General features: G+C 47.0%; 1 long non-coding RNA gene across 3 annotated transcripts in view; it reads left to right on the top strand.

Annotated features, from left to right (window-relative positions):
• LOC104999833 overlaps positions 1 to 20700 on the top strand; it is a 27533-nt gene extending 6833 nt beyond the window's left edge. Inside the window, exons 2-4 of one of the 3 annotated variants that reach the window (XR_826665.1) lie at positions 3277 to 3356; positions 20098 to 20220; positions 20610 to 20700. This is a non-coding gene — a long non-coding RNA (uncharacterized LOC104999833). Of the gene's footprint in view, positions 1 to 3276; positions 3357 to 20097; positions 20221 to 20553 lie in introns of all 3 variants that reach the window. The other 2 variants (XR_826664.1, XR_826666.1) reach the window with 2 other exon arrangements.
• Positions 20701 to 23488: the final 2788 nt, after the last annotated feature.

Genomic DNA, 23488 nt, shown 5'->3' with positions numbered 1-23488 from the left:
ATTGGAAGGACTGATGTTGAAGCTGAAATTCCAATACTTTGGCCACCTGATGCAGAGAGCTGACTCATTTGAAAAGACTTTGATGCTGGGAAAGATTGAGGGCAGGAGGAGAAGGGACGACAGAGGATGAGATGGTTGGATGGCATCACCAACTCAGTGGACATGAGTTTGGGTAAACTCCAGGAGTTGGTGATGGATAGGGAGGCCTGGCATGCTGAGGTTCATGGGGTCGCAGAGAGTCAGACAGGACTGAGTGACTGAACTGAACTGAAGAACACCAGTGAGCTTTCCCAAAGCCGTGTCTCCAAGACCAGCAAAATTGGGGAAGTTTTAAGCTAAGGATACATGCTTATTCAGGAGCTGGCTTGAGCAGAGGAGAACGCAGCATAGAATTCAGCCAAAGCTTCCCAGATGGCTCAGTTTTAAAGAACCTGCCTGCTAATGCAGGAGAATTGGGTGGGGAAGATCCCTGGAGAAGAAAATGGCACCCCACTCCAGTATTCTTGCCTGAAAACCCCATGGACAGAGGAGCCTGGTGAGCTACATACAATCCATGGGGTGACAAGGAGTCGGACAGGAATGAGGGACTAAACAAAATAGAGTCCAAGCTCTATTTGGTTCAAGTCAGGAGGGTCAACAAAATCATTGTATCCTCCACCTTGGCGGAGGGGGGCTTAGTTCCTGCAGAACTCAAAGACCTGTATCAGATTGTTCAGGAGGAACCAGGACTGCGTTTTATGGCTGAACAATAGTTTCCTGACTGCTTTTCCTAGGTTCTTCCATTCCCTCACTTCCCTTGAGATCATTGATTACTGAGACCTGTTCAAGGACAAGCCTTATGGCCAGGCTAAAATCCCCAAATGGCTTAAGCTAAAAATGACTTCACGTTTGTCAAGGAAGTCTGGTTCTCTTTCTTCAGGCTCCCCCCTCCCCCGCCCCCCGCCCCAATCCTATCTGTCTATACTGGGTACCGGAGCACTACCTCCTACAGTCATGGCAACAAATAATGTCCCCAGATGTGGCTTCCTGTTGGTGTGGGGTGGAGGGCAGGCTCACCACCCACTTTTGACTGCCCTGCCTCTTTACATAGATGCCTGCCTGCAAAGTATCACTGTGTGTGTGTGTCTTTTCCCCCAAACAGGTATAGAGTTCTGAGGATGGAGGTGATTGGCAGGTTCTGGCATCTTGGGGAGAGATTGAGTGGGACTGTCATCCTAGGCCATGGGGTGCCGGTTCCCCAGGTCCTGGTGGGTGGAGACAGGCCAGCTTTTCTTCCTTCCTGGTTCCCAGAGGTGGGCGATGGCCCAGACACAGCCCAGGAGCCAGAAGGCGTGGGGAGCCCTGACCTGGCATCAGAATTTACTGGGTGTTGCCCAGGTGTGTGTTCTGAGATCCAAGGGCCCTCGTGGGTGTGGAGAAGAAACCAGAAGCTAAAGTAGGCCTCCCTGCCCGCCTGCCTGCCGCCCTCACATCCCACCCAGCCCTGGCTCCCGGCCAGCAACTGCCAGAGTGGTGACTCAGAGCGGCAGAGCCCAGGAGAGAAACAGGGTGCAGGGTGGGGTGTCCCCCTCATCCAGCTTTCCCAGCACCCCATTAAGACCAGGACCCTTGAGGCTGCATTTCACACTCCCCTGCACACCACCAACATCTTCCCTCCCTGCTCCCCACCGGTGGGATTTTTTTCTTTTCCTTGGCACTAGGCTATGGCAGGAAAACAGAAATGTGTGTGGGGCATGAGATATCTCTAAGGTTGGAATATATTTAGGCCAGAATGAGAGAGTGTGTGTCGTGGGGCACAGTCTCAGGCACTGGCCTGGTGGCAGTGAGGAGTGAGCCAGTGTAGAGAGCGAGCTCCCTCTTATAGACCTCCCGGGTTTCCCAGGGGCAGAGGCGGGAGGACGGGGGAGGTCCTAGAAGTGGAGGCATGTCCTGCATAGCACCATGCTGGATCATCTACAGTTGAAAACACAGAGGCCCAGACAGGTTAAGTGGTTTTCCTAAGGCTGCTCAGGAAAGAAGAGAAGGCACCACCAGGGTTTGCCTGTAGTCTGGCTGGCTGCAAAGCAGGAGTGTGCTCTTGCCATATTCATGCACACATGTGTTCATCGATGCAGCTTTCTGTACAGCCTCGTCTGTTCTCAGTCAGACGTGAGATGTGCAGGAAAGCAAGAGGTGAACTAGACCTGAGTCCCCAAACCACAACCCAGCTCAGGGTGGGGAGTGGCAGGGTGGGGGACGGAGGGGGGATGGGGAGAACATCCGCTTCTCTTCTCCGCACAGCCCTCAGGCTCAGAATGGTTTTGACACTTTTTTCTGTTTTTCTTTCTTTTTTATTTTTGGTTGTAGGGCAATGCCTGGGGCATCGTTCGGTCATAGTTCCCCCACCAGGAATCAAATCATTGAGCTCCCTGCAATGGAAGCTCAGAGTCTTAACCACAGGACCACCAAGGAAATCTAGTTTTGATATTTTTTAAGCAGTTGAAAACAAAAGATTATTCCTTGAAACATAAAAATCTTATGAATTATGATTTCAGCCCTTGTAAATTACATTTATACAGTCATGTCCATTCCTGTCTGGCTGCTTTGCTGTTGTTCAGTCGCTCAGTTGTGTCCCCATGGACTGCGACCCCATGGACTGCAGCATGCCAGGCTTCCCTGTCCTTCACTATCTCCTGGACTTTGTTCAGACTCATGTGCCATTTTTTTAAAAAATTGAGTTAAAATACACATGACAAAAATGTACCATCTTAGCTATTTTTTAAGCATACAGATGAGTGGCATTAAATACATTTATATTGCTCTGCAACCATTATATCATCTATCCCCACAACTCTTCCCCACCCCCACCCCCCCATTTTTTCCCTACTTTTTGGCTGTTCTGTGCAGTATGCAGGATCTTAGTTCCCTGACCAAGGTTTGAACTACCCCCTCCAGTGGCAGCCTGGAGTCCTAACCACTGAGCCACCAGGGAAGTCCCACCCCCACAGCTCTTGTAAATCTGAAGCTCTATACCTATTAACTCTCCCGTTCACCTCCCCTCAGCCCCTGGAAACCATCATTCTACTTTCTGTCTCTATGATTTTGACTAATCTAAGTACTTGATATAAGTGCTTATAAGAATTATACAGTACTTGTCTTTTTGTGAGTGGTTTATTTCACTTAGCAGAATGTCCTCAAGGTTCATCCAAGTTGTAACATGTATCAGAATTTCCTTTCTTTTTATGTATCTATTATTACTATTTTTAAATTTTTTTTGCCACTCTTTGCCCCATGCAGGATCTTATTAATAATTCCCCGACCAAGGAACCCACTCCCTCTGCAGGAGAAGCGCGGAGTCTTAACCACTGGACTGCCACGTGAGTCCCTAGACAATAGCTTCTTTTTAATTACTTTTTAAATTTTTGGCTGTGCAGGGTCTTCCTTGCTTTGCACAGGCTTTCTTTAGTTGTGGTGAGTGGGGATGACTCTTCATTATGGTGCTCGGGGTTCTCATTGCTGTGGCTTCTCTTGCTGTGGAGAACAGGCTGTGGGGCACACAGGCACAGTGGTTGTGGCGCATGGGCTTAGCTGCTGGAATCTAACGTGGAATCTTCCTGGACCGTGGATCGAATTCGTGTTTGCTGCATTGGCAGGTGAATTCTTATGCAGCGCACCACTAGGGAACTCCTTCCTTCCTTTTATTTATTTATTTAATTTTATCCTTCCTTCCTTTTAAAGGCTGAATAATATTCCACGGTGGGGATATAACACATTTTGGTAATTCCAAGCCTTGGTTTATTCCTTGTGTTAGCTATTGTGAACGATACTGCTGTGAACATGGATGCACAAATATTTCTTGGAGACCTTGCTTTCAGTTCTTTTGGCTGGAATTGCTAGGTTGTGTGGTAATTCCATTTTTAAGTTTTTGAGAAACCTCCGTAGAGTTTTCCACAGTGGCTGTACTCTTTCACGTTCCTGTCAACAATGCACAGGAGCTCCAGTTTCTCCACGTCCCCATCAACACTTGTTTCTATTTTGTTTCCTGATAGCAGTCATCCTCATATCTGTGGCTGCTTTTGTTCTATTGAGACAGGAGGGAAGGGGGCGGGGCACAACCTTTAAAAGTGTGACATAGGATTTCCCTGCTGGTCCAGTTTTTAAGACTGCCTGCCAATGCAAGGGACACAGATTTGATCCCTGGTCTGGGAAGATCCCATGTATCTTGGGGCAGCTAAGTCCACATGCCACAACTCCCAAGCCTGTGTGCCCTGGAGCCCATACTCTGCAGTGTGTGTGTGGAGGGGCACTGCAGTGAGAAGCCGCGAATAAGAAGCCCGTGCACTGCAACTAGAGAAAGCCTGCATGCAGCGGTCAGAGCATAAATTAATGAATTAAATACAATTATAATATAAATAAAAGAGTGATGTTGTCATTGAGGATACAACATAAACTTTTCAGAAGTGATTAGATATAACATGGTGGAAGATGAGATTTCCAGTGGACCTCAAGCCTCATTATGTGCTCACTGTAATAGATTTGTTGTTCTTGTTCAGTCATTCAGTCATGTCCAACTTTTTGCGGCCCCGTGGGCTGCAGCACGCCAGGCTTCCCTCTCCTTCACCATCTCCCATGAGTTTGCTCAAACTCATGTCCGTTGAGTTGGTGATACCATCCAACCATCATCTCCTTCTGCCTTCAGTCTTTCCCAGCATCAGGGTCTTTTCTGATGAGTTGGCGCTTCACATCAGGTGGCCAAAGTTTCAGCTTCAACTTCAGTCCTTCCAATGAATATTCAGGGTTGATTTCCTTTAGGATTGACTGGTTTGGTCTCCTTATGACAGTGGGGTGGACTTCCTTGGTGGTTTAGTGGCTGAGACTCTGTGCTCCCAGTGCAAGGGCCTGGTTTGATCCCTGGTCAGGGAACTAGATCCCACCTGCCGAAACAAAAATCCCACATGCCTCAATGAAGATTGAAGATCCCGTGTGCTGCAACTAAGACCTAGTACAGCCAAATAAATAAAAATAATATTTAAAAAAGACAGCCAAGGACTTTCCTCATTGTTCAGTGGTCAAGATTTCACCTTCTGGTGCAGGGGATGTGGGTTTGATCCCTGGTAGGGAAGCTAAGACCCCACATGCTTATCAGCAAAACAAAACAAAACAAAATAGAAGCAATATTGTAACAAATTCAAGAAATACTTTGAAAAACGATCCATATATTTTTAAAAAATGGGTTCTAGTCCCGATCTGAGGTGTGTGTTTTCACTACACAGGCAGAGTGAAATTGTTATGACCACCCAGCCCAGAAGAATTGATGCTTTTGAACTGTGGTGTTGGAGAAGACTTTTGAGAGTCCCTTGGGCTGCAAGGAGATCAAACCAGTCCATCCTAAAGAAAATCAGTCCTGAATACTCATTGGAAGGACTGATGCTGAAGTTGAAGCTCCAATACTTTGACCATCTGATGCAAAGAGCCGACTCATTGGTAAAGACTTTGATGCTGGGAAACATTGAGGGTAGGAGGAGTAGGGGGCAGAAGAAGATGAGATAGCTGGATGGCATCACTGACTCAATAGACATGAGTCTGAGCAAACTCTGGGAGATGGTGAAGAATAGGGAAGCCTGGCGTGCTGCAGTTCATGGGGTAGCAAAGAGTCAGATATGACTGAGCCACTGAACAACAACAACAACCCCAACCGAGACTTATTCCTAACTGATCTCTGGACTGTACAAATGGTTGTCCTTCCATTGAGGAGGTGGGGACAGGCAATATTTGATGCTTAAATACACTGATAAGCTCTGAAAAACATAAACACCTTTAAGAAAATACACTGGGGTTATGAGAGGAGAGAGTGCTGGGGGAAAGCAGAGTGATGGCTAATTGAGAAAGATAGTCAGGGACATGTTTGTATATTCTTCCTAGTGGAGGCGTGGAAGGGAGGTCTGTGTTTGTCGCTGGAAAGCCCCTCATCTGGCCTCTGCCAACCTGTTCTTCCTGGGCAGCTGGGGACCCTGGGAGTGCTTAGGAGTTTTCTGTTTTCTGACTGTGGCCATGATGACAAGACCTGGTATCCCAGGTGTCAAGGCAGTGTCTCAGAGCAGTTGTTTTTTTTTTTTTAATTTATTTGGCTGCAGTGGGTCTTAGTTGTGGCACATGGGATCTAGTACCCTGACAAGAAATTGAACCGGGCCCCTGTATTGGGATCTTAGCCAATGGACCACCAGAGAATTGCCAATAATACTAATTTAAAAAAACCCCGGATACTCACAACTGTGGTCTGAATGTTTGTGTCTCCACCCCCTCACTCTGTATTGAAATTCTAACCACCACGGTGATAATATTAGGAGGTACAGCCTTTGGAAGGGAATGAGGTCATGAGGGTGGGTCTCTTGTGAATGGGATTAGTGCCCTTATAAAGATATCCAAGACTCCCTGATATACACTATTATAAGGGGCAAATGTGGGCAAGAGATAGTTTGGAGTTATCCACAGCCTTGGTTGCTAAATGCAGCCTATTGCCTGTTCCTGTACAGCCAGTGAGTTAAGAATGGCCTTTTCATTTTCAAATGGCTGGAAAAAACAATTCACAAGTTGAAAATGATCTACAATTCAAATTTCAGTGACCAAGGAGCTGGGGGGGATAGAACAGACATTGCTGAAGGGTATAAACTTGGACTGAGTAGTAAATAAATCCTAGAATTCCACAGATGCACAGAAGAGTAAATACAGGTTAAAATGTTGTATTATAATCATCAGACTTGCTAAGAGACTAGCAACTTAACTATTTCCACCACTAAAAAGAAATGTTGATTATATAACATCTGGGCTTCCCTGGTGGCTCGGACGTTGAAGAATCTGTCTGCAATGCAGGAAACCCAGGTTTGATCCCTGGATTGGGAAGATCCCCTGAAAAAGGGAATGGCTAGCCACTCCATTATTCTTGCCTGGAGAATTCCAAGGACAGAGGAGCCTAGTGGGCTACAGTCCATGGGATCACAAAGAGTTGGACATGACTGAGAGACCAACATTTTCACAGAGGTGCTAATTATGGATACAATCGCAACCATATTACAATATATGTCAGTTATACTATATAAATGTATCAAATGTTGGACACCTTAAATTTATACAATGTTACATGTCAAATATATTTCAATTAAAAAGTCCATGGGACTTTCTTGGTGGTCCATTTGCTAAGACTCTGTGCTCCCACGGCAGGGGGCCTGAGTTCAATCCCTGGTCAGGGAACTAGGTCCCACATGCCCCAACTAAGAGTTTATATGCTGTAACTAAGAGTTTGGATGTAGCCACTAAAAATACTGCATACCACAACTAAAAGAGCCTTCATGCTGCAATGGAGATGGAAGAGCCCAGGTGCTGCAACTGAGACCTGGCACAGTCAAATAAATAAAAAATAAAATAATTATCTGAAAAGTCAGAGTCCATAAATAAAGTTGTTTTTAAAATTTAATTTATGTTTTGGCTTTGGTAGGCCTTCATTGCTGTGCATGGGCTTTCTCTAGTTGCAGCGAGCAGGGGCATTGTGGTGGCTTCTCTCATTATAGAGCACAGGTTCTAGGTACCTCAGCTTCATAGTTGTGGAGCTTGGGCTTAGTCGTTCAGTGGCTCGTGGCAGGGATCGAACTGGCAGAGTCTTAATCACTGGGCCACCACGGAAGTCCCATAAATAAAGTTTTATTGACACACAGTTGTGCTCATTTGTTTACCTATTATCCCGGGCTGCTTTTATGCTACAAAGCAGAATTGAGTCACTGCAACAGAGACAGCCTGGCCCTTGAAGCAGAAAATATTTCCAGTCCAGCCCTTTCCAGATCTTTGTAGACCCCTGCTCTAAAGGAGCCTGAGGTCTGAATGTCAGCTGATGCTGACTTGGGGCTTTTGGGGGTGTCTACTGGTTGGCACAGCAAAGAGGTTGGAAGGAGTCGGTGTTGGAGGGGCATGGGGACACGCAGAAGGTTCTGATGATTAACACTAGGGAGAGGATGATGGGGATACCCCCCGGGGAGGGGACATTCGTGTCTTCAAGGTGATATGGGGTTGAGAGCTGAGACTGGCAGGCTGATGGAGGCACAGCAGGGTCACAGACAGGAAGCCTAGATCTGCCTCGAGTAATCCTCACCCCTGGCCACCCACCAGAGCTGACAGATGAGACAGAAGCATCCCATGAACCACCACCACCCTGTCATCTAACCAGTCATGGGACCCTACCTCCTGTTTCTCCCTTTCCTCTGCTTTTCCCTGTCCCTCCCTGGTGCCATCATCTGTCACTGTCTGGGTCTGGAGATGTGCCCCAACTTCATGCTTCAGTGTCCCTGACCCCTCATCTCTTTTCTCAGTGTAGCCTGCACACTTAACTTTCCTATCTTTCTTTCTTTTTTCTTCTTTCCTTTTAAAAAAAATGGAGACAAAATATATGAACATAAAGTTAACCATTTTAAAGTGTACAAGGCCCTGGCATTTAGGAGAAACACAAGGTTGGGCAACCGTCACCAACTACCCATCTGCAGGAAGCTTCCGTCACACCAAGAAACCCTGTACCTGTGAGCTGTCACTCCCACCCCCTTCCTTTAGTCTCTGGCAACCAGTAATCTGTTTTCTGTCTCTGTGGGTTTCCCTCTTCTGGACATTTCATATCAATGGAATCGTACACCAGGTAGTCTTTCATTAGCTTGGTGGGGTTTTTGTTTGTTTATTTTGTTTTTGGCTATGCTCATGTCTTGTGGGATCTTAGTTCTATGATCAAGGATCGAACCCAGGCTCTCGGCAATGAACGTGTGCAGAGTCCTAACAACTGGAACACCAGGGAATTCCTGTTAGCTTGTTTTTGAAACTCATTCACTTTGTAGCAGGTATCTAAAGCTCAATCCTTTTCTGAATGAATACTCCATTGCATGGATGTACCACAATTTTTTAAATCCATTCATTTGTGGAGGGGCATGTGGGTTACTTCCACCTTAACTTATGACATAAATATACCTAAATTAAATTTTTCCTTTTTAAACTTTTATAAGTTGTGGTAAGATATGTATAAGATTTATCATTTTTAAACCATTTTTAAGTGAAAGTTCGTGGCTTTACATACATTTACACTCTCACCCAACCATCACCATCATCCAGCTCCTAAACTTTTTCATCGTTCCAAACTGAAACTGTCCCTGGGAACTCCCTGGTGGTTAGGACTCTGAGCTTTCTGTGCAGGAAGCATGATCCCGGGTCTAGGAACCGAGATCCCACAAGCCATGCAGCATAGCCAAAACACAATGAAACAACTCTGTCCTCATTAAGCAATGACTGCTCATTCCCCTCACCCCAATCCCTGGTAATCACTGTCCTTTCTGTCTCGAAGTCAGTGAGCTTGCACAAATTGAAGTCTGAGCATGCCGGCTCTCCTGAACCCTCAGTAGGCCCCTACTGTTCTCAGGATAGAGACCAAATAGTCCCAAGGGGGATGCACATGGCATCTTGATCTCAATTTCCTCCTTCTCCAAGCTTATTTAGGGCCTTCCCAGTGGCTCAGTGGTAAAGAATCCACCTGCCAAGCAGGAGACTCAGGTTCAATCCCTGTGTCCGGAAGATTCCTTGGAGGAGGAAATGGCAACCCACTCCAGTATTCTTGCCTGGGAAATCCCATGGACAGAGGGGCCTGGTGGGCTACAGCCTATGCGTTGCAAAGAGTCTGACTCGACTTATGGACTAAACAACATCAACAGCAGAGCTTCTTTCCCTGTATAAAAAGTCCCCACTCTTCCCTCTTCTTCTATGGGATCCTTGTGTACACGTTCCTTTCCCCTCCTGAGGAAGGTCCACCTCTCTACAGTGCTCCCCGCTGTTCCCTCATAGGACACATCTCAGTTGTAATTCATTCTTTCCCTGCCTTTTCTTTTTGGTTTGTTAGTGTAGGTTTGTTGATGTGCCCTCTGCCTCCTCCATCTGACTGGGAGTCCATGAGGGTGTGACAGCGCCTGTCTTACCGCTGTGCGTTCCCAGCTCCTGACCTTTGCCTGGCACCCTGCCCTATGTATAGTGGAATGTGTGTGTTAGTCAGTCGTGTCCAACTCTTTGCGACCCCATAGACTGTAGCCTGCCAGGCTCCTCTGTCAATGGGATTCTTTAGGCAAGAATAATGGAGTGGGTTTCATGCCCTCCTCCAGGGGATCTTCCCCACCCAGGTGTTGAACCCAGATCTCCTGCGCTGCAGGCAGATTCTTTACCATGTGAGCCACCTGGCAAGCCTGTCTATGTATAGTGAAAGGATCAGCACAAAGTCCTGGCAAGGGAGGGAGAAATGGGCCAAGGCAGGTGGTGGACATCTTGAGCTCCTAGTGGTGTGGGGAGCTTAGGCTGCAGCTGGGGTGGGCTGCATGAGCAGAGAGCCCAGAGGTTGGGAGCAGGGGCGGCTGGTTGGGGGCTGCAGTTACCCCGGAGCAAGGGTCTCTGGAAGTTGAGCAGTGGGCATGAAGAGCTGGACCAGGGGGCAGAAGTGAGGACCGGAAGCGTGATTGGGAGGAGGTGGGGCTGAGGGGGCACATAGATGATGCTGTTGACAGGTGGTCATTTCTGAATGCACTGTTCAGAGCCTGGGGAGGCCAGGCTGGGCCCGGCAGCCAGAGGTCCGCAGTGTCGAGGTGCCTCCTCACCCCCACACTGAGAGGTAAGCTCCTGGGGCAGGCTTGACTTGCTTCAACTGGGAGCATCTGCATAAATTACAATGGCCAGCGCCCAGTTCTGGCCCAGGAGAGAGACCTTTATAAAGTCAGACTTGGCTTCCCCCCAACTGGCTGGCCTCCTTATCCCTGATTCCAAATGCTGGCTTGTCACAATGCGTCTGCACACAAGCACGAGCCTGCATCTCTAAGGGTGGTGGTTGGGGAGAGCGGGATGCTTGCTGCACTAGGGGCAGCCTGGGGGTGGTAGCTTTTAGCAAGCTGGTGGCCATTCCCCACCCTTCCATCCGCCCCATGGTTCTTTTTATATCCTGCATTTTCATAAAGCCAAAACATCTGAGGCTGGTTTTCGTGGCAGTGGGCTGTTAGAGGCTGCAAGGGGAGCGAGGAGAAGGCAGAGAGGTGGGGTTATCAGAGCCCAGCCTCTCCAGGCCTGTGGCTGGGCCAGGGGTGGCCTCTGGCTTCCTTCCATCAGCCCACAGTCTCAGATGGTTCAGAGCTCTATTTAAAGGCTGCTTTCTCTGCCTCCACTGTGGGGTTCCCACCAGGATTCATGAGTCAGAGGGAAGGCTGGTGTGGCCCCCAATGCTTGGCTGGGTCCACCCTGAGAAGCTGGGAGCAAACTCTTCAGGAAGTAATTCTGTAGCAGCCCCAGCTGCTTGGCCCCTACTGTTCTGATATCTCCTTGCTCAGGTCTCCCTCCCAACCCCTGCCCCAGCTCTGTGCCATGTGAGAAGCCCAATGAATGACCACCTGATTCAGGGGTACCCACAGGCAGCTGAAGGCCAGTGATGCTCCCTGGGCTTGTTCAGTGGCCTCTGTAGCCATATAGGGCTTCCCAGGTGGTGCTAGTGGTAAAGAACTCGCCTGCCAGTGCAGGACATATAAGAGACTAGAGTTCAGTCCCTGAGTCGGGAAGATCCCCTGGAGGAAGGCACGGCAACCCACTCCAGTATTCTTGCCTGGAGAATCCCATGGACAGAGGGGCCTGGTGGGCTACAGTCCATGGGGTCACAAAGAGTCAGACATGATTAAGTGACTTAGCATACATGTAGCTGCATAATTCCTGCAGAACTCCAGAGGCATCCACATCCTCCTGAGGATGTGCGGTAATCTTTTCTTGCTTTTACAGCATCCCCATGTGCTGCCCTGGTTGGGACCATATGCACATATGGTGCCGGGCAGCTCCCAGGGGCCTGCACGCACTGTTCTTACCACACTCCTATTTTATTGATCAGAAGGCTGAGTCCAGGGTGGGAAATGTATCTTTAGGTTGTTATAACAGAATACCATAGACTGAAAGGCTTATAAACACCAGACACTTATTCCTCACATTGTGGAGGCTGGATTGTCCAAGATCAAGGTGCCAGCAGGTCTGGTATCCAGTGAGGGCTGTGTGGCTCACCGAGTCATGGTGTCTTTTCACTGAGTCCTCACATGGGAGAAAAGACAAGCCAGTGCTCTGGTGTTCCTTTTTTTAAAAGGTATGAAAAAAATTATGTATTTAGACACATCTTGAGGCTTGTGGGATCTAAGTTCCTGGACCAGGGATTGAACTTGGGCCCTTGGCAGTGAGATCTCAGAGTCTTAACCACCAGGATTCCTTTTATAAGGGCACTAATACCATTCACATGGGCTTCCCTTGTGACTCAGTGGTAAAGAATCCGCCTGCCAACGCAGGAGACATGAGTTCGATCCCTGGGTGGAGAAGATTCCCTGGAGGAGGAAATGGCAACCCATTCCAGTATTTTTGCCTGAAGAATCCCATGGATGGAGAAGCCTGGAGGGCTACAGTCCATGGGGTTGCAAAGAGTTGGACACGACTGATCAACTAAACCACAGCAACAATACCATTCACGAGGACTCCACCCTCATGACATGATCACCCCAAAAGCCTCACCTCCTAATACCATCACACTGAAGGTTATGACTTCAGCATGTGAATTTTGTGGGGCACAAATGTCCAGATCATAGCAGGATGCATATGTGTGTGTGGCAGAGCAGGGATTGTCCAACCTGACTGGGTAGGTGTCACCCTCTTACCCCAGTGCTGAGGCCCACAGATGAGTGGGGTCTTGCATCTGGACACTAGTGGGCAGTAATAGGGGTGACCCCCAGGCACAACAGAGCTCGAGGATGACGCCAAGTGTGTGAGGTCGACCAGTGCTGTCTAGGACAGTTGTCATGAGCCACACAGGGCTATTGGGTGCTTAAAAGGTGCTGATCTGAATGGAGATGTGATCTGAGTGAAAAGCATCCCCTGGGTTTCAAAAACTCAGTATAAAAAATGATCATGAAAGATTACTATGAGAATCATATCTATCACATGTTGAAATGATTGTATTTTGGCTATGTTGCACTAGGAAATAAATATATCTTTCAAAATAATCTCCTGTTAGGACTTCCCTGGTGTTCCAGTGGTTAAGATTCTGTGCTTCCAATGCAGGGGGCCTGGGTTTGATCCTGGGTCAGGGAACCAGGTCTCCCCTGCTGCAACTAAAGATCCCACATGCCCCAATGAAGATCAAAGATCCCGAATGCTGCAACTGAGACCTAACACAGCCAAACAAACAAATATTAAAAAACTTCCTTTCCTCAAAAAGCTAAACATAGAGTTTTCATAAGACCCAGAAATTCCACCCCTGTATCTATCCCAAAGAATTGAAAACAGGTGTAAAAACAAAAACTTGTATGTGCAAGTGTAGCGTAGCACCGTTGACAGTCATCAAAAGGTAGAAACAAGCCACATGTCCAGCAACACAGTGGAATAGTATCCAGCCATGAAAAGGAATGGGGTTGTGACTCATGCTACAACCTGGATGAACCTTGAAAACATGCTGAGTGAAAGAAGATGGGCTAAGTCACCTATTGTGTGATCCCGTTTATATGAAATGTCCAGAAGAGACAAGTCCACAGAAACTGAAAGTAGATTCGTGGTGACCAGGGGCTGAGAGAGGGAGAAATGGAGAATGGCTCTTAGTGGGGATGGGGTTTATCTTGGAGTGATGATAAAATATTTTGAAATTATCTTGAGGTGGTAGTTGCCCAGCCTTCCCAGGTGGTGTTAGTGGTAAAGAACCTGCCTGCCTGCACTGCAGGAGCTGCAGGAGACCTGGGTTTGATCCCTGGGTTGGGAAGATCCCTGGAGGAGGGCATGGCAACCCACTCCAGTACTCTTGCCTGGGAAATCCCATGGACAGAGGAGCCTGGAGGGCTGCAGTCCATGGGGTCACAAAGAGTCGGACACGACTGAAGCGACTAAGCACGCATGCACGGTAGTTGTACGACATTGTGAAGGTACTAAATGAATTGTACACCACAAATGGTTAATTTTATGTTATGTGAATTTCACCATAATTTAAAAAAAATACAACAAAACTAAAAAATACTTGTTCTTTTTTTTTACTTTCTTTAATGTGGCAACTAGAAAACACAAATGTGACTCACTTCAAGTTGCCCTTGGTCGTGGCTGGGCTAGATCACTGTGCCTCCAGGGGAGTCAAATAACACCTGTATCCTCTGCATGGCAGGTGAAAAATCCCTGGACCACTGCTGACCCAGAGCAGGGCAGGAAGGAGCTGCAGCCCTGGGGGCTGAGGAGGAGGGGAGGGGAGCTATGGCTGTCCCTCACTGTCCACCAGGGGAGTTGTGATGCATCTTTCAGATAGTGAGGGAACATGAGCTTGCTGGCTGGCCAGAGGATTGGAGATAATACTTCAGTGCAGTACTTTGAACCACCTTGAACTTTTGACCATCTGACGTCCCCAAGACCTGCAGACTGTTCCTGTCGATTGGTGGTTTGCACCCGCAGCAGTCCTGGTGGGTAAGGAGGCGTCATCTAGGAGTGGTTTCGGATATGTGTGTCTGTGCTCAATTGCTTCAGTCCTATCTGGCTCTTTGCAACTCCATGACCTGTAGGCCTCCAGGCTCCTCCGTCCATGGGATTCTCCAGGCAAGACTACTGGAGTGGGTTGCCATTTCCTTCTCCAGCAGATCTTCCCGACCCAGTGATTGAACCAACATTTCCTGTGTCTCCGGCATTGCAGGTGGATTCTTTACCACTGAGCCACTGGGGAAGTCCGAGTTTAAGATGAGATAAGAGAAGAACCAGAAAAGGGGACACAGCATGGAGGAGATGGTGGGGGGTGGGTTGGGGAGGGAGTAAGTCAGTTCCAGCCAGGAGCGGCATGTCCTTACCCTGCAGAGAGCACCACGGCTGACTGGAGGGAACCCAACTGCATCGGATTCAAGGTCTACCCTTTCTGCCTTCCATGTGAGCTCTGACAATATATCAAAACTTTCTGACTCTTAGTTTTTGATCTGAAGATGCCTCCCGCATCTCTTATCCAGCCCCTCCTCTCACGATGCTCCCCAGAGCCTCTCTGCTGGCCTCCCTCTCCAGTGCGCTCTTCTTCAGAAAAGTCGAGGCAGAAACTTAGAGGCTCTCGAGACCTCCAGCTTCAACCAGCCTCTGCAGGCTTGGATGGTGGGCCTCCCCGGACCATCTGCTCTGTTCTGAGGAGTTGTTAGAAAGTCCTTTCCATAGAGCATCCAGGGATTTACTTGCCTGACGTCCCGCTGTCCTGCTTCTGACCTTGGAGAGGGTGGTAGGGGTGGTCTCACACCCTCTCTTCTGGCTCCACCCCCACGATCCCTGTTGCTGTTGCTCAGTTGCCAAGTCTCGGCTGACTCTTTGTGAACCCAGGGACTGCAGCGTGCCAGGCTTCCCTGTCCTTCACTATTGCCCAAAGTTTGCTCAAACTCATGTTCATGGTCTTCCCTGGTGGCTCAGTCGGTAAAGTGTCTGCCTGCAATGCAGGAGACCTGGGTTCAATCCCTGGGTCGGGAAGATCCCCTGGATAAGGAAATGGCAACCCACTCTAGTATTCTTGCCTGGAACATTCCATGGTAAGAGGAGCCTGGTGAGCTATAGTCCATGGGGTCACAAAGAGTTGGACGTGACTAAGTGACTAACACACACACACACATGTTCATTGAGTCCATGATGCTATCTAACCATCCCATCCTCTCTTGTCCCCTTCTCTTGCCCTTGATCTTTCCCAGAATCAGGGTCTTTTCCAAAGAGCCAGTTCTTAACATCAGGTGGCCAAAGTATTGGAGCTTCAGCTTCAGCATCAGCCCTTCCAATGAATATTCAGAGTTGATTTCCTTTAAGATTGACTGGTTTGATCTCCTTGCTGTCCAAGAAGACTGTCAAAAGTCTTCTCCAGCACCACAGTTCGGAAGCATCAGTTCTTCCGCGCTCAGCCTGGTCCAACTCTCACATCTGTACCTAACTACTGGAAAAACCCAAAGCTTTGACTGAAAGACCCGTTAGGTACACAGCAGTCACGCGCTGGGCCATTCACCATCTGGCCTCTAGGTGGCGCTGCCTGCCTGGTGCACCAGGCCTTGGTTTTGGGGAGACATTGAGTCTCATTTGCTTGTCCATAGGATTGGTTATTATCATGTGGTCCTTGATTGGCCTGGGCGATCTGGAGATCAGACAAAGCCCTTTTTGCATAAGGCATCTGGATGCCGTTAAAAACTGTTTCTGATTACAAAAGTGAGCATGAGTATTTGTGAAATAATTTCAGTACAACACCAAGTCTACACCCCGGTCCATTGAGGGCCTTCCCCACCCTATTCAGAGGTAAACATCACAGGTCCATGGCTAGCTGTACATATCTCCAGATTTTCTATTGAACAAATGGAGTCTTGGAAGATACTGCCTGGATGGTGAAGCCTTTCTCCTGTTTAAGAGCTGCAGCCAGGTGGGTGAGGGCGAAAGTGGTGGGGAGTGGCTGGGTCTGGGTGGAACTGTGGGGGAGGTGGGGAGGAAGGCCCATCTCTGAGCAGCTTGCAGGGTCCTAGGTCCAGGGACTTAATGGGGAATTGCAGAAGGGCACGGGCCACCGTTCTGGGCAGAGACCAGAAGTCCAGTGAAAAGTGGGTGTCATGTTTAGCAGATGGGACTAACAGGGCAGATGAAGAGCAGGGTGGAATGATGCTAGTTCTATGTCCATTCCTTCTGCAGACTCTACTCCAGCCAGCAGCAACGCCCTCTTCTTTTTTTTTCTTAGACATAAGTTTTTTTAAATATTTATTTTTGGCTGTGCTAGGTTGGCAGTTTTTCTCTAGTTGCAGCGAGTGGAAGCCACTCTCTCGTTGTACTGTGTGGGCTTCTCTTGTTGCTGAGCATGGGCTCTAGAGTGTGCTCGCTTCAGTAGTTGAGGCTTCTGGGCTCTCGAGCACAGGCTCAGTAGTTGTGGCTCATGGGCTTAGCTGCTCCATGGCATGTGGGATCTTCCCGGACCAGGGAGTGAAACAGTATCTCCAGCATTGGCAGGTAGATTCTTTACCAGAGTCACCTGGGAGGTCCAGCCTCTACTTTTTAAAGTTAGTTTTTGGAGTATAGTTGATTTATAATGTTGTGTTCATTTCTGCTGTATATAGCAAAGCGAATCAGTTACACACATACATAGATCCACTCTTCTCTAACTGCTATTCCCATATAGGTCATTACAGAGTTCCCTATGCTATACAGTGGATTTTTATTAGTTATCTATTGTAAACTAGGTAGTAATGTATATGGCAACCCCAATCTCAAAATTTATCCCTCTCCCTCTTTTCCCCTTTCCCTTTGTAAACCAGAAGTTTGTTTTCTTTTCTTTGTTTTCTGGCCATGCTGGGTGGCATGCAGGATCTCAGTTCCCTGACCAGGGATTGAGTCCATGCCCCCCTGCAGTGGAAGTGCAGAATCTTAACCCCTGGACTACTGAGGAAATCTAGAAAATTTGTTTTGTACATCTGTGACTCAATTTATGTTTTGCAAATAGGTTCATTTATGCCTTTTTTTTTTTTTTTAAAGATTCCACATATAAGCAATATCATGTATTTGTCTTTCTCTGTCTGACTTACTTCACTCAGGATGACAATCTCTAGGTTGATTCGATTCCTGGTCAGGGAACTAGAACCCTGCATGCCGTGCGGCATGGCCAAAAAAACAAACCCAGCTCTCCTGAGTGTATATATATGACTGATTCACTTTGCTGTACACTTGAAACTAACACAACATTGTTCATCAACTATGTTGTTGTTCAATCATCCACTCATGTCTGACTCTTTGCGACCCCTTGGACGGCAGCACGCCAGGACTCTCTGTCCCTCACCATCTCCTGAAGTTTGCCCAAGTTCATGTCCATTGCATTGGTGATGCCATCCAGCCATCTCATTCTCATCCTCTGATGCCCTCTTCTCCTCCTGCCCTCAATCTTTCCCAGCATCAGGGACTTTTCCAATGAATCAACTGTTCTCATCAGATGACCGAAATACTGGAGTTTCAACTTAAGCATCAGTCCTTCCAATGAGTATTCAGGATTGATTTCCCTTACGATTGACTGGTTTGATCTCCTTGCTGTCTGAGGGACTCTAAGGAGTCTTCTCCAGGACCATAGTTTGAAGGCATCGATTCTTTGGCGCTCTGCCTTTTTTACGGTCCAGCTCTCACAACCGTACGTGACCACTGGGAAGACCATAGCCTTGACCATACAGACCTTTGTCGGCAGAGTAATGTCTCTGCGTTTCAGCTCACTGTCTAGGTTTGCCATAGCTTTCCTGACAAGAGGCAAACATCTTCTGATTTCATGGCTGCAGTCACCATCTGCAGTGATTTTAGAGCCCAAGGAGAGGAAATCTGTCATTACTTCCACCTTTTCCCTCTCTATTTGCCATCAAGTAATGATGAAAGTGAAAGAGGAGAGTGAAAAAGTTGGCTTAAAGCTCAACATTCAGAAAACTAAGATCATGGCATCTGGTCCCATCACTTCATGGCAAATAGATGGGGAAACAGTGGAAACAGTGTCAGACTTTATTTTTTGGGGCTCCAAAATCACTACAGATGGTGATTGCAGCCATGAAATTAAAAGACGCTTACTCCTTGGGAGGAAAGTTATGATCAACCTAGATAGCATATTAAAAAGCAGAGACATTACTTTGTCAACAAAGGTCCAACTAGTTGAGAGAGTAACAGGCAGGAAGGCCAGGGGTCTCCAAACGGAGGAAATAGCCTGCAAGTGTCAGACATTTTTATCTCTCTTAACTGGCAGGAGGAAGCAAACTAGTGATATTTTGTCCTTCTCTATACAAATTTAAAAAGAGGTTTCTCTTAAAATACTGTGTTGCCATAATGACACCTGGTTTCACCTGAAGTTAACTATTCTCAAACCTAGAGATAACCAATGCATTTCTCTTATGGAAATGTTTGTCTTAAGCTATGCTAATGTGCTATGCATTTACCCCAGACTCTGTCTTCAAGTTGGTTCCGCCTCTTGGCTCAGAACCTACTTGACAAGCCAGTATGTTATACTCAGATATTGTTTCCCTAATCTCTGTAAATGAAACTATTTGTATGGTGATCTGCCCTTCTTCAAGATTCAAGTTAATCATTTTATGGTCCAAGATGAACCATTTGGTGCCAACATTATCCCAAAATGCATCTTATGGGTGAGGGGCCTGGTGCCATTCTGAGTTTTAAGACATTCCTTTCTTTTATTAACAGACTGCTAGTGACTATATAACATCCAGCTGAAGACTAGCAGGGGGTACTCTTTCTGCCCCCTTCTGATGCCTATGTCAGAAGCTTTCTCTATCCCCTTTATACTTTAATAAAACTTTATTACACAAAAGCTCTGAGCGATCAAGCCTCGTCTCTGGCCCCAGATTGAATTCTTCTCCTCCAGGGGTCACGAATCCCGGCGTCTTTGCGTGATTCAACAACAACCTTTCATAGTCAAGGCTATGGTTTTTCCATTGGTCATGTGTGGATGTGAGAGTTGGACTGTGAAGAAAGCTGAGCGCCGAAGAATTAATGCTTTTGAACTGTGGTGTTGGAGAAGACTCTTGAGAGTCCCTTGGACTGCAAGGAGATCCAACCAGTCCATTCTAATGGAGATCAATCCTGGGTGTTCATTGGAAGGATTGATACTAAAGCTAAAACTCCAGTACTTTGGCCACCTCATGCAAAGAGTTGACTCATTGGAAAAGACTCTAATGCTGGGAGGGATTGAGGGTAGGAGGAGAAGGGGACAACAGAGGATGAGATGGCTGGATGGCATCACCGACTCAATGGACGTAAGTTTGAGTAAACTCTGGAAGTTGGTGATGGACAGGGAGGCCTGGTATACTGCGATTCATGGGGTTGTAAAGAATTGGACATGACTGAGCAACTGAACTGAACTGAATGAGACTGAATGCCACGATCTTAGTATTTTTAATATTGAATTTTAAGCCAACTCTTTCACTCTCCTCCCTCACCCTCATCAAGAGGTTCTTCACTTGCTTTTGCTTTCTGCCATTAGAGCAATATCAACTATACTTAATAATAATAATTAAAAAAACCCTTTATTTTCTTATTCCTCTGTTCTCTTCTTAGGTGCTATTATTACAGAGGGAGCGCAGCCCACCCTGAGTTAGTAGTCCCTCAGCCTTCTCTACCCGAGGCAGCCTGAAGGCTTGGGGGCTGGAGCAAGACCTCTCGGAACCCTCAGTTGCTATGGTAATAACAGCCATAGTAAAAAATCACTTACTATGGGCCAGGTACCCTTTGTTCTGAGAACAGCAGTTCTCAAAGGGGTTCAGAAACTTGGGGGCCACTGAGACCCTTCCAGGGGGGTCCATCAGACTGAAGTGTTTCATTTTTTTAAATAAATATTTGATACTACTTTAAAACATTATTTTTAGCCTGTGGGAATCTTTGTTCCTTGACCAGGGATAGAAGCCATACCCCCTGCATGGGAAGTAGAGCATCTTAACCACTGGACCACTGGGGAAGTCCCTGAACTATTTAAAAATATTTTTTCTTTGAACTATTTTTAATATTAATGTTAAGATGTCCTTTGCCTCTGTCACTTTTTTTCTCTCACATGTGTGTGGTGGAGTTTCCAGGGGAGAGTCCCTGTTGCAACAGGTGGGATGCAGAATCAGATGTGAGAATCCAGTTGTCTTCTGTTCACTGGACATGGAAGAGATGCAAAATTGGAAAACAATGTCTCTCTTTTTATGGAATATTTTTGTTTTGGAAAAGGTGGTTATTTTTCATTAAAAATGTTATTTGTTATCATGAGTAGATGGATTGTGATTTAAAAACTAACAGTTTTTAAAATTAGCAGTTTTATTTTTTTTGTTTTAATCTACAAATGGCAAATATCAGTAGCTATAACCCATATAAACAGATGTATATGTATATATATATAGGTTTTTTTTTTGCCATGTTGCACATTATATATAGGTATATATAATTTATTTTTTCTTTTGGTGTTGTGGCATGTGGGATCTTAATTCCCTGAATAAGTTCTATGGCCCCTGCATTGGAAGCTTGGAATCTTAACCACTTGACCAGCAGGGAAGTTCCCTCAAGTATATTTTTTAAAGAATGGAAAGAGGTACTGAGACCAAAGTGTTTGAAAACTGGATGTAGAAGAATGGTCCAACCCAGCCCGCTGCCTGTTTTTATAAATAAAGTTTTATTGGAACATAGGCACACCTACTCCTTTACATAAGGCTGCTTTCCTGGTGCAATGACAGAGCCAAAGAGATAGAGAGACCATCTGGGCTACAAAGCTGAAAATACTTACTCTTTGATCCTTTAAGAGAAAGTTTGCTGGACTGATGTAGAATAATGCATTTAATCTTCATGAACAGCTCTATTACTGTTTCCCTTTTGCAGATGGGAAAATAGAGGTACAGAGAGGTAAAGTCATTTTCCTTAGATCACACAGTCAGTGAGGCTTGGGCTGAGCTAAGCCCCTCAGGGTCAAATGACTGACTCCAAAGTTGGGGTGTGGTAGATGTCTTTGGTTAGTGTCCCCCTTCTTGGCCTCTGATTCCCCTTCATATGGTACTCCGTTGTTCCTTGAAGACCATCTACCTCTCCATGATTCTCTGAAGCCCTTTCTTGGGAGAACCAGGAGTTGCATTTTCAGATCAAAGGCCTTTCACGTCAGCCTAAACAAGGGATGTGTGGGTCACTATGTCATTTTCGACTCTTTTGAGACCCTATGGACTACAGCCCACCAGACTCCGCTGTCTATGGGATTTTCTAGGCAAGAATACTGGTGTGGGTTGCCATTTCCACCGCCAGGGGATCTTCCTGACTCAGGGATTGAACCTGCATCTCCTGCCTTGGCAGGTGGATTCTTTACTACTGAATTACCTGGGAAGCCCCTAAACAACAGGTATAACTGGCCTTTTGCTCACCTAAATCAACATAGCTCTCTGACCTCCTGATGTTATTAACAATGGTTTTTGGCTGTTGACTATATTCACAGAAGCATTCACAGAATAGGCAGGGAGGTAAGACCCTGGGGGTGGAAGGTGCTCTACCCCCTTCATCATGCAGCCAGCTTCTAGAAGCCTGGAGTGGGAGGATGCCGGCAGGTGCACTGCGGGCTGATGGGCAGATGGACAGATGGGGCTGGGGGTGGAGGGAGGGCAGGCTGTCAGTCCCTTCTTAAGAACCCCACCCCACCTCTGATATGCTGCCCTCACCTTGAACTGGCCATGACCCTCTTCTGCTACCGACAGGCTGCTCTGAACCTTGACCTCTAGGTTCTAAGACTCTCTGATGGCTGCGGTAATTCAGGGGCATCTTAGGAAAGTCTGTGAAATGGAATACAGCTTGGGATGGAGCCCTTCAGAAGCAGCTTCTTGGGTGCCGGTGAGTGGGGTGGGAGCGCCAGAGGCCTCGGGTAGGGCTCACCTCCCACTGGACTCGGGGGTCCTGAGCTAGGCTTCCAGGTACCTCCTGCAGGGTGTTTCCAATAGGAATTTTGCTAATATTTGAGGCCTCACACATTCTCTTTGGGGCCTCACTGGCCGGATCATGCAGGAATATTATCCAGCAAACTGTGGAGCCGTGGGGAGGTGATGGTGGGGGTGGTCTGAGGGTGGAGGCATGGGGTGGTGGTGGTGGGGCTCTATTGCCCTGCTGTCCCCCAACCAGGACAACCAGGTAAAGACCCAGCCTGTGTCTCTGGCTTTAACTTTTTTGCAAAGAGTCCTGGCTGGAGAGCTACTGCTTTCTCATCCTTAACCACTTTCCAAGTGCCTCCTACCAAAGTACCCCCAAAGAGACGTGGGGAGTACTTTGCAGAAGCTATAAAGACCACTCCAACACAGAAGCCCTTTGATTCAACTTTTTTTATTTTTTTTTTTCTTTTTGAATGTCATGCAATAATTCACAGTCCCAAGCCCACAGTTTTCAAACAAGGTAGGAAAAAGGAAAAAAGAAGCAAAGGAAATCAGTGGTGGTGTTTTTTTTTCTTTTTTCTTTTGTTATTTCAAGCAGGACCAAATGTCAGAAAAAAATGCTTCTTTTCTCAATCATTAATTTTTTTGTCCTTTTTAAAATTATTTTTTTTTAAATTGATTTCTGCAGGCAGTAATAGTAGGGTTTGGTATAACCAGCAAGCACTCCTGTGTGTGTCTGAGAACGTGTGTGGGGTATGAGTGTGTCTGGTGGCGGTCTGTGTGGGACGCTGGGTTTCCTCTTCGCTTCCGGCTTCTAGCCACACACACACGGGCCACCAGCAGGCGTTCACCAGGGAAAGGAAAGATTTCAATTGAGATGATAAAACTCATCAATAGAAGCAATTTTTTTTTCTCCCCGTTTTTCTTTTAAAAATGTGTTTTGTTTTTTTTTTTGAAATTTCCATTTTCCCCAAGGTTCTCCAAAAATGGCTGAGTTAATTCGAATCCCTTGGCTGTGTGGTTTGTCTGCCCCCGAGGGCCCCCCGCCGTCGTCGTGGGGGATCGGGGCTGGGTGG

Source organism: Bison bison, unplaced genomic scaffold (genome assembly GCF_000754665.1).
Source record: "Bison bison bison isolate TAMUID 2011002044 unplaced genomic scaffold, Bison_UMD1.0 scf7180017864365, whole genome shotgun sequence".
Lineage (NCBI taxonomy): Eukaryota > Metazoa > Chordata > Mammalia > Artiodactyla > Bovidae > Bison > Bison bison.
Note: the sequence above shows the minus strand (reverse complement) of the source record. Positions and strands in the feature narration are given on the sequence as shown.